At 46.2% G+C, this 17,696-nt stretch overlaps 1 protein-coding gene across 1 annotated transcript in view; it reads left to right on the plus strand.

The window, feature by feature from the left end:
- The window catches only part of LINGO1 (leucine rich repeat and Ig domain containing 1), a 675,027-nt gene that overhangs the window by 233,200 nt on the left and 424,131 nt on the right, over nt 1-17,696 (plus strand). The window contains exon 2 of the mRNA XM_081207713.1: nt 10,880-10,923. The gene's annotated coding sequence lies outside the window, so the exon portion shown is untranslated. The remainder of the gene's footprint in view (nt 1-10,879; nt 10,924-17,696) is intronic.

Raw genomic sequence — 17,696 nt, forward strand, 5'->3', positions numbered from 1 at the left:
GGGAATTAAGTCATTCACCTAAATAAATAATTTTAATATTTATGGAAAATAGAATGTAAGATAACAGCACCTTCCAATATGTAGAATTCCCATGCAGCAGTGGATTGGCAAGCAGACTATCAGTCTCTGGGGATAGCTCACCTGCCACTTCTCCTGTTCCATAGCCTCATAGGAGCATGCAGCTGCAGAATCAGCCATGGCCCTGGTGTGGACAGGATTGCAAACAACTCTCACAAGGGTGATTGGAATCACCAGCATGGAAGGTCCTACCGGCTGATCTTGATTCTTGGCTTAGGCAGCGTTTTTTCTAGCTAAACTAGCTGAACCTCCTGAAGAGCTGTCCATGGTCCTGACTGGAGTGGACAAAACTTTATCTGCTTCCCCTGAAACCCCTGGGGCTTAAAAGAGCAGGATAAAAAGGTAAAGGGACCCCTGACCATTAGGTCCAGTCGTGGCCGACTCTGGGGTTGCGGTGCTCATTTCGCTTTACTGGCTGAGGGAGCCGGCGTACAGCTTCCGGGTCATGTGGCCAGCATGACAAAGCCGCTTCTGGCAAACCAGAGCAGCGCACGGAAACGCCATTTACCTTCCCGCCGGAGGGGTACCTGTTTATCTACTTGCACTTCATGCTTTCGAACTGCTAGGTTGGCAGGAGCAGGGACCGAGCAATGGGAATTCACCCCATTGTGGGGATTCAAACTGTTCGACAGTGGAATTTGCTGCCAAGGACAGTGGAATTTGCTGCCAAACTGTTCGACAGTGGAATTTGCTGCCAAGGAGTGTGGTGGAGTCTCCTACTTTGGAGGTCTTTAAGCAGAGGCTTGACAACCATATGTCAGGAGTGCTCTGATGGTGTTTCCTGCTTGGCAGGGGGTTGGACTCGATGGCCCTTGTGGTCTCTTCCAACTCTATGATTCTATGATTCTATGATTCTATGATTCTATGATTCTATGATTCTATGAAACTGCCAACCTTCTGATCGGCAAGCCCTAGGCTCTGTGGTTTAACCCACAGTGCCACCCGCGTCCCAAAAGAGCAGGATAGGTAAGACAGAAGAAGGCTGGGCTCTTAGCTTCAATCTTGCTGGTGTCCTTGCAAGATCAGATCCCCACCCCCTTCTAGCTTCTCCCTCCGCTGTGCAAAGTTGGGGAGAAGGAGACAATGAACTGTTCTGTTCTCCTTTTCTTCTGAGCTTTCTTCTCTTCACCATAATAGTTAGAAAATCAATAAGGGAGATAAGAGGCAAGGAGAGGTGGGGATGTACCTGCCTGCCAGGGAAGGATATGAATGGAATGCTTCTAGGGTTGGAAGACAGAAGCATCATGGATGGGTCTGCATAGCTTTATTTCCCTTTTTTTTTGCATGGGAAAAAAGAAGTGTTCTCTCTCCCAGCAAGCGGGGAGAGTGAGTTGATTATATTGAGTTTACCTCCTACATTTTGGTTGGAGATCAATTTTAATGAATTTAACAGGGCCCCAGTGTTAGAAGACAAGAGGAGGGCTGGTGGGGAAGGAGAGCAGAACAGAAAGAGGTTTATTTCCTTGCACTAACATGATTACACTGCCACCTGGCAGGGGAAGCATCTCTTGGCACCCTCTCATCTCTGTGCACTCCCTTTCCCTGGCTCTCTGCCAACTGGGCTTCATGTGGGAGGACTGGAAAGGGAAGGAAGGGCTGCTGGATCCCTGCTGGCACTCCATTCATAGTGGTGTCATTGGCTGAAAGCAGGAGGTGGCACAATATTTAAAGCAGGCATAGGCAAACTCGGCCCTCCACATATTTTGAGACTGCAATTCCCATCATCTCTGACCACTGGTCCTGTTAGAAGTTGTAGTCCCAAAACATCTGGAGGGCCGAGTTTGCCTATGCCTGATTTAAAGCAATTCTACACAGAATAACAATGGTTCTCCATATTCAAGTAGCACATTTAGTGCAATCAAAGAACCGCCCCCTCAAATGCTCAGTTTGGTTCCCCAACCATTATCTCAGTTTCTGTTTGGTAATTTATTTTGTTCTGCTGGTGGCCCTCATTTGCCCAAGGTGTTGTATAATCCAGCTGGCTACAGGGGCTGTCATAATTGTAAGCATCTAAGGGTTTGAACCCACATCCCTGAGATTAGGATTATCTGAAAGAAGGCACAGAGCCTGGGGAGTGGTGGTGGGACAACAATGAGTGGTCTCAGGGAAAAGAGGGAGAAGACTAGGAAGAGGAGGTGTTGGAAGCTGAAGGGGTAACAGAGTTCAGTGAGTTGGGAGAGTCTATGGCAGAGAGAAGTCAAGAATCTGGGGCAGAAGCTGAAGCAGGTGAGTGGGAGGAAGGAGGCCGAGCGGCAGAGATGAATCAGGCTAATGAAGAGTTTCTGGGAGGACCCCCCTCCCTCCCTGACTCCCAGAACCAGAAAAGGTATGAAACAGGAGGAGCAAAGACAGGCCACATGCAGGGAGCAGTCTCTGATCACTTGCAAGAAGCCCTGGAGAAGAGGAGGCCAAGATGGCTGTGGGGAGTTGGGGAATTTTAGTCTTGGTAACTGTTTTCATGGAGTAGGACCTACAGAGCATGAGTTTCAGTGCTCACAGCCAAATCTGTGAAGATCATGTTTTGCTAATAAAGAGTTAGCTCCAGCTTTGAACCAGAGGTGTCTCCCATAGGGCTTAGCGGTTCATTGCGCCAGGGTGCCGGGCTCTTAGGGGCGCCCCAGCAAATGGGGGAGCTGTGCAGCTTTGATGGTGGCCTCCCCTTTCCCTGCATGCCTGCCAGCTGCGCCTTGCCAACCATATGGCTGGTGGGCATGCAGCTTCCTTCCCAAGCCTCTGTGAGAGGAGAGCGATCCCTGCAGGGGCTTAGGATGGAAGCTGCACCCTGCCAACTATATGGCTGGCTGGCGTGCAACACTCTCTCTCTCTCTCTCTCTCTCTCTCTCTCTCTCTCTCTCTCTCTCTCTCTCCCCCCTCTCGCCTGCCTTGTGGGAAGAGGGGGGCAGGTGATATGTGAGGGGGAAGCGGAGTGTGAGGAGGAGAATCATAGAATCATAGAATCATAGAATCATAGAGTTGGAAGAGACCACAAGGGCCATCAAGTCCAACCCCCTGCCAAGCAGGAAACACCATCAGAGCACTCCTGACATATGGTTGTCAAGCCTCTGCTTAAAGACCTCCAAAGAAGGAGACTCCACCACACTCCTTGGCAGCAAATTCCACTGTCGAACAGGAGGAAGGAAGAAGAAGAAGAAGAAGAAGAGAGGGGGCCCCCACTCGCCCCCTTTCTTCCTCTGGCTATGGAGCCTCCTAGCTGGATTTGCAGCCCTACTTGCAGGGTCCCCTTGCCCATCCTGTTCAGCTACATTGAGCCCCAGCCACGAGTAGCAGCAGCTGCTGCCCTGGTTTCTTTCTCTCCCTGGAATCGTGCCCTGTGTTTAATGTTACGGGCAACTCTATCCTGGGGAAGGGAAGCCTCCTCCCATCGCTCTTCTTCTTCTTCTTCTTCTTCTTCTTCTTCTTCTTCTTCTTCGGGGGTGGGCTCCTTCTCCACCCTCCCAACAGGGTCCCTAGGGGTTGTAAAGCAAGCCAGACCATTTAGCACCAACCCCACTCATTCCAGCAGCTGGCCATCACCCACTCACTCCAAGCCCTGCGAAAAATATCTCACCATTACTACTACTACTGCCCTCCCGCCATAGATATCAGAGTGGCTCACAGCCTGAAACTACGGTATTAAGCACATGCTAGAAACTAGAACAAAGGCAAACCAAACCAAGCCAGCAACCCTCCTCCTCCCTTATTTGTGAAACAAGCCTGTTAATTGCCTATCCAACTAAAAAAAAAGGGCACTGAAGGTTTTTGAGATCAATGCAAGCTAAAAAGCATTGCAGGGGGTTGGGCTAGATGACCTGCAGGGTCCCTTCCAATTCTACGTTTTTCTGAAAAACACACACGCACAACTATGGTCCCTCTGCAGTCCTTGCCCCAAGCAGCTGTGTGTGAGACTTGCTCCCCAGAAAGTGTGCCTTATCTTGCTACCTGAGGTTTTTGGTCTCTCGTCAGCCCCCTCCCCCCAATCTATTCATATTCCTTTCTCCCTAATCTCCAATATTATATTTTCCTCTGGCTGAGACTTAAAAGAGCCCTAATTCCCAACTGTGTTTCTTGCTGCAGTCTTGCTACTGTCTACTCAGAAGTAAGGCCCTATTAGATTCACCAGGGCTTACTCTCAGGTAAGTGCAGTTAGGGCTGCAGCCTTTGTGACCCAAGTTTTGGGTCCTTTTTTGGTTCAGGATGTCACTGCTTTACCCCCACCCCCACCCCCCACAATATTTGAAAATGTCAGCTTTGTACTTAAACACCAATTGGCCGGGAACTTCATTCTCTGTGCCTTTATTAGTTTATTTAAAGAACAACAAACTGGTGATTGCTTTAACTTTTTGATATGTGGTGATTTGAATCATGAGGATGAATTAGAAGAACTGCTGAGTCTTGAATGAGTCTTGCTTTGGAATTGAGGACTTCATTAGATTTTCTTCTGCCTTTTCATTTTATTTCATTTTATTTTCATTTGTTCTAAGGGGTTGTTAGATATAATGTGTAAGTGTGGTGTCAGCTCCCTAAAAAAAAGGTCAACAAGACTTCTGGGTTGGTGCTTCCGGCAATGGCTGAATTCCTCTGATCGGGAGGAATTTGCCCCGTGGGAATTTGGGTCTGTACCGCCACGGCGAAGGCGGAGATCCGTAAAAATCGCAGGCGGGAGAAGCCTGTGAACGTGGGATTCGGCGGGCACCTTTTGCGCCTCCCCTACTCGGGGGAAACCCGGTTTTGGGGATCCGGAGCGATGTGGGGTGAGTGGCGTGGTGCTTCGAATCTTCTGCTTCTTCCACGGAGCGAAGCCGCATAGCTGTTGTTCGGAGAGCACTGACTTTTTCCTGTGGACAATTTGACTCTAAAGTAATTACCCGTGAGTAGAGCTGAATTGGGAAGAATTGGATTTTTAAATGTTTAATCTGGCATCGAAACGGGGAGGTTCAATACAGGAAGCCCGCCTCCCCCTTTTGTAGATAAACTGAAGCAAGGAGGCTGCAAGCTAAAGTCTTGGAAAGCATTTTGTAAAAAACTAAATTTCCATCAGTAAAGAACTAAACCCCCCCCCTTTTTGGGAGACAGGAGAAGGGGGGGGAGTGGTGGACTGAATATGCCTGTAGGAGAGAGTTAAGAGAGTTAAAATACCGCCGCTCTGACCCTGGAAACGGGCTGCTAGCAGGATTTATGTTTTTTGGAACATCCATTGACAGCGTTTAGAACGTTCAGTGACAGGTAGCTAAATAAGAGAATACATTGTTTCTACTGTCTCCTGTTGTTTTTTTAAAAAAAGGAGGAAAGTAACTGAAAATTGAAAGTAACTTTGGATTATTGAAACTGTGTTTAAAAGAGGACATACTGACCGATACAAATAGAAACTGTTTTCCCCTAGTGGAAGCTTTTGAAATTGGTTACTTTACAGGAGCTGGGCTAGGGGAATTTCCAGCTGCAAGATAAAAAATTCTGAGACTTTGGAATTGACCTTGAATCTCTTAAGTGTTATGGCAAAGGGAAAGGAAAAAACAGACGGGATGTCGACAGAAGATGCCTTAGTGGCTGCATTATTGAAAATAAACGATTTGCTGGAACAACTTCACAAGAAAACAGACATGATAAATGTGAAAATGGATGCTGCAAATATTGAAATTGACTTAATCGTAGAAAGTTTAAATAACTTGGGACAAAAGGTGAATACCAATTCAGAAACCACCCAGAAACTGACACAGGAATCTACTCTGATACGGCAAACTGCAGATGAAGTCAGGGAAAAAACCCTTGCTGCTGAATCTAAAGCAATACAACTGGAGAGGAGAGTCCCATCCATACAAACTGATGAACATAAGCTGACATTCGTTATGATTGAACTTAAAGAAGAACAGATGAATTTGAGGACCAGAGCCCTATCTGAACTGGAAAAGGAAAGCTTGACAGAGTTTCAGGAGGCGACAGGACTAACATCGGTTGAGAAAGAGAGCTATTTGGGGTTAGTATGACCGCCAAAAATGTGAATCTGTTTAAGGATAACTGTGAAGGATGTTGGATTGAAGAGAAGGGGGATTTGGAAATATGGACAAATCAGAAGTTGTTACTGTTGGGCCGAGTTACTGTGGTGGGGATGAGGGCTGCTGTGTTGCTGGGGATGTTGCTTTTGTTTCAAACATTGCAAGCTTTGGATCGGATGGATTGTTTCAGGAGGTGGCAGAGGGATGTTTTTGGAGTTGTTTGGCAGGACAGGAAGCCTCGAGTAAAACTTAAGATATTGATGGATGCCAAAGAAGGAGGTGGACCTGCCCTGCCAGACCTTTAAATTTTGTTGTGAACCATCTGCTTTTTGCTGGTTGAGAGAATGGCTGCTTCTTGGAAACACTGAAGTGTTGGACAATGGCAGATGAAGTTGATGGACTATATGGAATTGGCAGAAAGGACTGGCAAGATCCGAGACCAGGGAGAAGAGTCGGTGGAAGAAGATTGGAAAAAGTTTAAAGACTATTTATAGAAATATTGTAAAATTAAGGAATGTTAGAAAAATGTTGGAATGAAGTTATATGGCTTTAGTAGAAATGTCATAAGGAATTAAGTAGAATCATAGAATCATAGAATCATAGAGTTTGAAGAGACCACAAGGGCCATCGAGTCCAACCCCCTGCCAAGCAGGAAACACCATCAGAGCACTCCTGACATATGGTTGTCAAGCCTCTGCTTAAAGACCTCCAAAGAAGGAGACTCCACCACACTCCTTGGCAGCAAAAGTATAAATAGATTACAGTGGTGCCTCGCAAGACGAAATTAATCCATTCCGCGAGTCTCTTCGTCTAGCGGTTTTTTCGTCTTGCGAAGCAACCCTATTAGCAGCTTAGTGGATTAGCGCTATTAAAGGCTTAGCGGCTATTAAAGGCTTAACGGATTAACGGCTAAAAGGCTATTAGCGGCTTAGAAAAAGGGGGGAAAGCGGGGGGAAATCGGAACACTCGCAAGACGTTTTCGTCTTGCAAAGCAAGCCCATAGGGAAGATCGTCTTGCAAAGCAGCTCAAAAACGGAAAACCCTTTCGTCTAGTGGGTTTTCCATCTTGCGAGGCATTCGTCTTGTGGGGCACCACTGTAATAGAAAATTAAAGGAAAAATAAAGCAAGAATGTGTTAAGATAATTATAGGATAGAAAACAGAGTAAGATGGAAAGGAATTGCTGAAACAATTAATAGAGGTGGAATACAAAAAGGGAGGTGTGAGGAGGTCGCTGGAAATAAGTGAATGAAATATAAGATATTGAAAATGTTTGAGGTGTTTTTAAATTGTTTTTGTTTGTTTTTGCTTTGTTTTGTTAGTCCATGTAGCGTTTTTGTATTGTATTTATATTGTTTTTTCTCTTTTCTTTTTTGTTTGTAGTGTTGTGTTGAAAATGTTGAAAAAGTAATAAATATCAACAACTTCTTTTGGGTCCCCCCCCTTAAAAAAGGTTGACAACTCTGGGAAACGGGGGGCCGTAGGGATCTTTGCACCACAGCACCAGATATGCTTAAGACGGCCCTGCTTTGAATTGTGAGTTTTACTCACCAACTTGCTCTGTGATAGTGGGCAAATGAAGCAATAGCCACTAACAAATGAAGCCAAGAGCTGTGAGAGAGAGCAGAACAGGAGGAGAAAAATGGTGACATGAGCAACACTGAGACAATGTGAATGTTCCCCATTAAGTGACATTCATCACACATTGGAGGTACTTCTTGACCAAAGACTACCATGAAATGGCACAAGTAGTTCAAAGGGCTAGTGGCATTCCTTTCCATGACAAATAGCATCCCACTTTAAGGTTATGGGTGCTAAGTAAAGTGGAAGGGTCTCTCTCTCTCTCTGTGTGTGTGTGTGTGTGTGTATGTAAGATCTCAGGCATACTCTCCTGACTCAAATTTGTATAGAGAAAGTCTATTTCACAGCCTCTTTAATTGAGAGGGATAAAGGTGTTTTTGTTGTTGTTGTTGTTTTTTAAAGCCTCATAATATTATGTGCCTATTTGGTTAAAATTTAGTTTGGCCTGAAGACAACAAAGGATTAGGAACCTAATGGCCTTGCTGCATCAGACGAGAGGCCTCCATGTTCTCCTGCTCCCAGAATCTTATGGGAAGCCAACAGGCAGGACCAACAATACTCAACAGAAAATGCTTTTGGGGAAGAACTAGGAAATGAGTGCAAGACTTATTCATCCTGTTGCTACAGGGACCGACCTATGGAAGCCCAGAGGCAGGACATCAGTGTAATGGCACTTTCCCCACTTCGGATTCCAAGCAGCTGGAACACAGTTGGGCTCTCTCCCTTTAAAGCTATCCAAGTGGGAGGGGGGCACCACTGCATGTTACTGATATTCCACAACACATGGGAGATGGAGGTTGCATAAAGCCACCATGATGAATAGATCATCAAAAGATCAATGCTACTTCACGGTTATGCCTGATCACCAAACTGTAAATGGGGCAACAAATTCTTTAATTAATTGTGCATTGTCCGAAGGAATGCTTTTTGCCTCTAATCTAAATCTACAGCCAACCATTTAAGTGGGCAATCTCAAGGGATAGTTTTGTGAGAGAGTGTGACCATCATCCCTGCCCGCATTGTCTACAACAAGGGAGTCTACATGGGACACTATGGACATTGTGGGACAACATGACCCATGGCCAAGATTGATAGAAGCTGAAGATCAATAACATCTGGAGGGGCATCATGTTGGCCCCCCACTTTACCATTTCTAGTTCTATAGGCTCCTATCACAGGGATGGGAAAGAAGTGACCCTTGCACTGTTGTTGGACTTCAACCCCTATCATCCCTGATCACTGGCCTTTCTGGCTTGGGGCACATGGGAGTTGAAGTCCAAAAAGGTCTGGAGGCCCATTGCATCTTCATTCCTGCTTCAACATGTCACCCTTTTACAATGCAATCCTGAGCACGCCATTCATAAGTTTCTCTGACTTAAACTCTCTAGCAAATGGGCTTATGATGGGAACCTTAGTCATTATCACACACACCCTTAGCTATGAAAAAGGAGTAAAAGTTTAAGCTGTCAACAGTGCCTTTTCTAACTATAGTACATTTTTTCTTCTCTAGAGCTTTAAAAGAAATATTTCTACACTTTCTTTTCCTTTTTTGCTTGCTTCCCCACCCCCCACCCCAGCTAGTACAGGAAAACAGAAACATTTGGCAATTGCACCATATTGTAGATGACTAATAGGCTGTCTTATTCATAGAGAGAACTGAGAACATTGCTTTAAAAAACACGCACACCAATATATGCAGATTTGTGCATGAATCTAAAGTTCTCATTTTTCTGGAAAAATGTATGAGGGTTTTTTCTCATCCCACCCCACAAGAAGGCCAATTTGCAGAATTTTCTCTGAATATTGTCCATCATGTTTGTGTGGGGCAACAGCCATTGCCTACACCCCATGTCCACACAATGCCCTGAATCCCAAAATGATCTCAGGTCTGGGGCATTGCAGAGAACAGGAAATGCCCTCCGGTTGCTGCTGCTGCTGCTGTGGGACACCCCCAACACAATCAATCCTGGTACCGTTGCTAATGGTGAATCCCACCCCCTCAGAAACTGTGGGATAATTTCTCCTCCCCCTGGAGGAATGCAGAGAAATGCCCCACTCCAATTTCTGAACCCACCATGCGAATATTTTTTGAGGGTTCTTTTGCTTATGGCTCTAGTTACATACATTGTGCCTACATTACTAAAATGGGAGTGGACACTTGGGCCATTACAGCAGTGACCTGAGTGTCAGCAAGAATATACATACACAATAGGCATACACAACATTATATGCATTACTTGCCAGTCCTTCTGTAACTGTCTAGTCACTGTGTAATCCAGGGATGGGGAAACCTGTGACCTGCCTCATGATTTTGGACTGCAGCTCCTATTGTCCCTGACCGTTGGCCAGTCTCACTAGTGCTGATGGGAGCTGGAATCCATAATGCTTTGGGATTCTGCCATAAGGTCCTGAACCTCTAATAATTCCTTGCCACACCTGCCTCTTAGTAAAGCAGTGGGCTTTGCAAATGTGTTCTTGGTGAGGATTCATTGAAAGCTTAACAACGGGTTCAAAGGAGGGCAACACTGAGGATCCGTGATATTGAAAAGAAGTCTGTTGAGGAATGGTTGAAGGAACTAGTGAGGAGATAACTTAGAGGGCACATGACTAATACATGAAGGGCTGTCACACAGAAGAGGGCAGCAGCTTGTTCCCTGTTGATGTCCCAGAGGTTAGGACTCACTCTAACAGGCTTAATTTACATAGGGGAGGTTTGGGTTTATGGTAAGCATAGTTCGGCAACGGACTGCGTGGCCCAGAGGACTGCTGGCCTCTTTATCACTGGAGGTTTTCCAGTCAAGGCTGAGCTGTGCATGTTCCAGCTCTGAATTTCCTGCATCAAGCAAGGAGTTTGACCACAAAGTGCTTCTTGCCAATCTTGGCCCTGCTGCTCATCTTTCAATCCCAAGGGAAGGCGGGTGGCAATGCTGCATGCCAGAACACTTCCCTCTCACTGGTGAAAGGGACGTTGTGGTGGTGGAGGAAGTGGTGGCTGGAAGGAGTGCTGCCTCTTGCGCCTCCACTGCCTGTGACAGGTGCTTCCCTCTGCCATGTAGGTGGGCCAGCTCTGCTTACCACTGCCTGGTCCTCTGTGTTTATCACATATATCCCTGGTCTGAGACTTGGAGAACTATAGAGAGACACTCCCCTTTCCTAAAATGTTGGTGTGAAATGTTTGATCCTGTGAATGGGCTGTTTCCTTATCCATTCCCCTCTTTTGTTCTTTCACAGATTTCTTCTCTACACAGAAGGTCCTGGGCAGATTTCTGTCATCAGTAAGTGCTATACACTGTTTCCTTCTCCCAGTTACAATTTTGTGTTGGTGTTGCCCTCCTGAATAACTTCATCACACATCTCAGGACGCATTCACACCATGCATTTAGGGCATGCTTACGCCGCTTTAAACACTCATGGCTTCCACTTCCCTTGCAAGAATCCTGGGAGCTGGAGCTTGTTAGGGGTGCTGAGAGTTGTTAGGGGGTTCCTAGTCCCCTCACAGAGCTACAACACCAAAAATTCTCTGTGAAGAGATTCTCAAACAATCCAAAAAAATTTGGGGGAAGCCATGATTGTTTGTAGTTGTATCATGGCACTTTAAATGTAAGGTGTGAATGAGGCCTTAGTAAGATCAAAGCAATCTTTTTCTATGTGGTGACCATCACCCAGGTCTGTAAAACTGCTCACCAATCTAGTCAGATGTGTCTCACCAGCAACATATGGTGGTCCATCAGAATCTTAACAAACCAATGAAAGGGTTATTGTATACTTGTTGAGCTACAGTAATGAGCTGAATTTGGCTTTCTGAAAGACCTTCATTGGCTCCCAGTACGCTTCCAAGCACAATTCAAAGTGTTGGTGCTGACCTTTAAAGCCCTAAACGGCCTCGGCCCTGTATACCTGAAGGAGTGTCTCCACCCCCATCATTCAGCCTGGACACTGAGATCCAGCGCCGAGGGCCTTCTGGCGGTTCCCTCAGTGCGAGAAGTGAGGTTACAGGGAACCAGACAGAGGGCCTTCTCGGTAGTGGCGCCTGCCCTGTGGAACACCTTCCCATCAGATGTCAAGGCAATAAGCAACTATCCTACTTTTAAAAGACAACTGAAGGCAGCCCTGTTTAGGGAAGTTTTTAATGTTTGATGCTGTACTGTTTTTAATATTCGGTTGGAAGCTGCCCAGAGTGGCTGGGGAAACCCAGCCAGAGGGGCAGAGTATAATTTATTGTTGTTGTTGTTGTTGTTGTTGTTGTTGTTGTTGTTGTTGTTGTTGTTGCTGCTGTTTCTGTGTGAGTCACAAGTTGTGCAGTTGTCCTGCTCTAAAAATGTGGTTTGCCACTTGCTGGTTGAGATTTTTGTGAATATGAAATACTTGTCTCACTTAAAAAAAAGTCCTAAAGCAACATACAAGGAACAGCAGTCCACAAACCATTTTTTGCTTATGGCCTACGCAGTTCATTCCCTCAGCACATGCAGAGGATCATTCTTTACATGGAATGCAATTCAAAACTTTCTGCAATGTGTTTATTTTACATCCACGGGATGTGCCTTTCTCACTCTGCACTGGCAGATCTTGAAGGATGTCAAATGGATAATTCAATTAAGATGCTGATGTAATTCAGGATGAAAAGGGGGGGTTCGTCAGCTCCAAGATCAGCCCCCAAGGCTTTGGATTCTCAGCATTCAGACACACCTTCTTGAAAGTTCAGAAGGCAGATGGTGATGTGAGGCATCTAACCCAGCTAGAACAGAGCAGAAACATGCCCTCAGGAGCTCACGGAGGTGTGTGGCTTACATAAAGAACAAGCAGGACATTTGGAGCCTATAAAGAAATGTGAAAGACCAAAGAGGGATGATATCTGGGCCAGATGAGTGGATGGCATTATCAGTGACCTTTACAGCAACAGGGTTGTTTCAGAGCTATAGTTTTTTGGCTTGTTTTCTACAGTCTACAGTCTACAGTCTTGCTGTTTCATTTACTTCTTGTTTGCAGTGTTAGCAGATCTTGTGCAAGCTCTTGTGTGAGCGATTTGGGTTGGGTCTCTATAGCAATTTAATGGAAAGGAGAAAGGCCTTGGGATGGTCTACAACTACTTGCCTCATTTCACGTCTGTTTTCATGTGTGATGAAAAGTCCCTTCTGATTCCAGTAACTTGCAATGCTGATAAGAGAACATGCAGACTTTAAAGGGTGCCCTGCTGGATCAGGCCCATGGCCCTTCTAGTCCACATCCCATTTGCATAGTGGCCAACCAGATGCCTCCATGGGAAACCCATGAGCAGGATTTGAGAGCGAGACCCCTCTCCTCTCCTGCGATTTCCAACAACTGGTACTCAGAAGCCATGCTGCCCCAACTGTGGAGTCAGAGCACAGCTCCTCCTCCATTAATTGGTCTGATCCTCTTTTAGAGCCATCCTGCTCTCATAGTAGCTATTCAGATGCTCCTGGGGAGCCTGACTTGAGTGCAAACAGGACTTGAGTGCAACAATGCTCTCCCCACTTGTGATTACCAGCAACTGATCTACAAAGACATACTGCCTTCAGTACTGGAGAGCGTACAGGACTTTTATGTCTAGTAGCCATTGATACCTGTATCCTTCATGAAATCCTCTAAGCCACTATGAAAGCCACCCAAGTTGGTGGCCATCACCCCCTCCAGTGGGAGGGAGTTCCATGGTTTAATGATGTGCAGTGCCCTGAATCTTCCAGGATTCAGCTTTCCTGGGTGGCCCCAAGTTCAGGGGTGTAGGAAGGGGGGTGGGGGCGGCTCCCTCTGGGTGTCATCCCTTGGGGGGGTGACAAAAAGGCACAACATGGGGGGCTTGCCCCACCACCCCCGTGCGCAGTGGATTGCCCCACCACCGCCATTAAATGTGGTGGATTGCCCTGCCATCGCATGCGACGGATTGCCAAGCCACCACTGCTCCGCACGGTGGATCGCACTGCGCCCCACGCAGCTTGCACCACCCTCCCTGGGTGCGCGGCATGGCTGCCGCTCCAGGCGCCATGCAGCTAACTCCACCACTGCCCAAGTTCTAGCACTATGACCTTTTTAGGCCAAAGAGGTTACTTTCTCTCATGAGCATTATCTGAGGGCCTTATTGTAGTGGTGTCTGGGGCCAGAGGCAAAAGGGGGTGGAACAACCTTTGTACAGTGGGCTAGCTCACACACCCCTCTCCAGCCTCCATCATTATTTATCTGTTTAGGGCCTTCTCCAAGGAGCTCAAGATGGTGTCTATGGTTCTCCCCCTCCTCATTGATCCTGTGAGGTAGGTTAGGTGGAGAGGCAATGACTGGCCCGAGGCCACCCAGTGAGCTTCGTGACTCAGTGGGGATTGGAACCCAGGTCTCACAGGACCTCTTCCAACACTCTAAGAGCTGCAGCACTCTGGCTGTAAGACAAGAAAGAGTCGCGAATAGATTTCAAGGGCATCTTCTAACCAGGTAGAGACACTCCAGGAGAACTGTGAAGGGTAGAGCCTTCAGAAAGAGGATATTGCAGTGGTGGGAGGGTGGCCTGGTGGGAAACTGGTCATCCCTGCTTTGTACCAGTGTCGAAAATGGTGGAATCTGATAAGTAATATTAACATTGTGGTGGCTGCTAAATTCAGGGGTTTTAAAGTCAGGTTTGTCTATTTCATGCAGGAGAAGTAATATGGCTATAAATCCACAGCAACCTAACAGAACCTCCATGCTAAAAGGCATTCTATCCCTGGGCACCACACGTTGCTGATTCATGCCCTGCTTGTTCCCTGATTAGCCATGGTGTCTTAACCAGAATGCTGTGTTGGCGGGGGGCAGGGGGGGCAGGGGGGGCAGGGGGCGGTTTTGATTTCATCCTGCACATCTTATTTATTGACTAAACTTTGGAAACCTTAAAAAGCACACATGCTGCATCTGAGACCTTGTTCTTCACTGTTCAGATTTCTTTATATTTTAAGCAGTGGAATTTATTAATAGCATAAGAATTTGATGATCCTTTCTGTTCTATGTTTAAATAATATATTTGTCTTGTAAATGATAACATGGAGCAGAGAAAGGAAGGGTTTGCATATTGTCAGAGCAATTACCTTCTGGAGGGAATGGAATGGGACTGTTTGCCTGTGGCTGGAAAACCAGCAATGAAAAATATATGCCCATACGTAATACAGAATCATACATTTGTAGTGCTGGAAGGGACCTCAGGGGTCATCTAAGTAATAGTGCCACTGTACTCTGCTCTGGTCAGACCTCACCTGGAGTACTGTGTCCAGTTCTGGGCACCACAGTTCAAGAAGGACACTGACAAACTGGAACGTGTCCAGAGGAGGGCAACCAAAATGGTCAAAGGCCTGGAAACGATTCCTTATGAGGAACGGCTAAGGGAGCTGGGCATGTTTAGCCTGGAGAAGAGGAGGTTAAGGGGTGATATGATAGCCATGTTCAAATATATAAAAGGATGTCACATAGAGGAGGGAGAAAGGTTGTTTTCTGCTGCTCCAGAGAAGCGGACACGGAGCAATGGATCCAAACTACAAGAAAGAAGATTCCACCTAAACATTAGGAAGAACTTCCTGACAGTAAGAGCTGTTTGACAGTGGAATTTGCTGCCAAGGAGTGTGGTGGAGTCTCCTACTTTGGAGGTCTTTAAGCAGAGGCTTGACAACCATATGTCAGGAGTGCTCTGATGGTGTAATTCCTGCTTGGCAGGGGGTTGGACTCGATGGCCCTTGTGGTCTCTTCCAACTCTATGATTCTATTCTATTCTATTCTATTCTATTCTATTCTATTCTATTCTATTCTAATTCAACCCCCTGCAATGCAGGAATCACAATTAAGAATCACTGACAGATGGCCATCTTGCCTCTGTTTAAAAACCTCCAATGATGGGATGGGTCCAGCACCTTTCATGGTGGCCAATTCAACAGCTCTTACTGTCAGAAAGTTTTCCCTCATGTCTTCCTGTGCTTTACGTGCTTGTCTCGGGGTGAATGCCTTTAGGAGATGGTAGACATCTCAACCCATAGGGCAAGAGTGTTAACAGAGAAATGACTGAAGGTGCTGCTGCTAGTTAGAAAGATATGAGAGGCAGAGAACTAGTAGAGCTGCCCAAACTGCTAGTTCCCTGGTTTGGAGAACAATTTTGTCTATGTTGGGGTGAGGAACCTGTGGCCCTCCAGTTGTTGTTGGCTTCCCACTCCCCTCACCATGGGCCATGCTGGCTTGGGCTGGTGGGGACTGGAGTCCAGCAACATCTGAAGGGCCACAAGCCCTGCCCCAACCAACCTTCTGATGCTCAGAAGCAGCTGGTACAGTTTTGGATTTAAAAAAAAATTATGGGAACCACCTCTTCCATTGTCAGCTCCAGATCTTGAAATACAATGCTTATTTGCAATTTAATATTGATTGTTGTCAAAAGTTTGGCTCCCTTGATTAGTGTGCATGGGTGCTGTCCTGAAAACTCAGTGAGTGACCAGGGATGTAACCAAAGAAGTGGAATGGTCCTTATTTGTCTGGAAGCTCTCTCCCATCTTGGGAATGTGACACCATAATAATAATAATAATAATAATAATAATAATAATAATAATAATAATAATAATTTATTTATACCCCACCCATCTGGCTGGGTTTCACCAGCCACTCTGGGTGGCTCCCAATCAAATATTAAAAACACAATACAGCATTAAACATTTAAAACTTCCCGAAACAGGGCTGCCTTCAGATGTCTTTTAAAAGTAGGATAGTTGCTTATTTCCTTGACATCTGATGGGAGTGTGTTCCCCAGGACAGGCGCCACTACCGAGAAGGCACTTCCAAGCCTGTTGTTGTTTGAGTTGGGCAGTGAAAAAGCACAGCAGAGAGGTCACTGGCCGGAAGTGAAGGTACAGCTGGTTGCATTGGGAATCTCAACCAGCCTGCTGTAGGAGACTGCATCTACTATGTGCTGCTTGGATTATTGCAAATACAGTCGTACCTTGCAAGTCAAACGGAATCCATTTCAGAAATCCGTTCAACTTCCAAAATGTTCGAAAACCAAATCGCAGCTTCTGATTGGCTGCAGGAAGCTTCTGCAGCCAATCAGAAGCCGCGGATGCCCTGTCAGACGTTTGGGTTCCAAAAGAACGTTTGCAAACTGGAACAATCACTTCCGGGTTTGTGGTGTTCGGGAGTCAAAACGGATGAGTTCCAGGGCATTTGACAATCAAGGTATGACTGTTTTAGTGTCACCATAAAGGTTCACATCTAAAAGAAGTTGATTTCTTAAATACCTTTCTTGGACCTGAGGTAGTTGGGGAATTTATAACCTTGGTGCTTTGCTGTGCATCTCGTCCCTGCCCTGTGTCTGCACAACTTGAAGGTGAGATGGAGCATCTTGGTTTGGAGAGCTACAGCTTTCTCCATCCACCATCCCACTGTCCCTGTTGTTAGATACAGTCATACCTCTTGTTACGTTCGGTTCAGGTTACGTCTTTTCAGGTTGCGTCCCGCGGCAACCTGGAAGTACCGGAAAGGGTTACTTCTGGGTTTCGCCACTTGAGCATGCGCAGACGCTCAAAATGATGTCACATGCAGAAGCGGCAAGTCGCGACCCGCGCATGCGCAGATGCGGGTTGCTTTCTGCTCATGTTGCGAGTGGGGCTCCAGAACAGATCCCGTTCACAACCAGAGGTACCACTGTAATGGCATGGCTATGGACATAATGCGGATGGAAAAGGTGCTTCAAATCCACAGGGATTTGCCTTCCAGACTAATTTTGATGGGTAGCTTTTAGGCAGCATAAAACTGTAACAAGAGTCCTACTAGATGAGGGCAATGGGTCATTGAGTCCAACATCCAATAGCAGACAATCAGGTGCTTCCTTGAAACCCACCTAAAGGGACATCAAGACAGCAACCCATAAGGCCTCTGAACCTGAAGGTACTATAGGATGATCAGGGTTAATACATGAGTCCTCTCTCATTTTCATCTAATTCTTATTTTTTCATGAAACGTGGTCTTAAACATCAAACTATTCCCAACTTCTCTTGGTGAGATTTTGTGAGGGAGGTGTTATTGTTGTTTGTATTTTTCATT

This window comes from Podarcis bocagei (assembly GCF_964188305.1).
Source record: "Podarcis bocagei genome assembly, chromosome: 9".
Classification (NCBI taxonomy): Eukaryota; Metazoa; Chordata; class Lepidosauria; order Squamata; family Lacertidae; genus Podarcis; species Podarcis bocagei.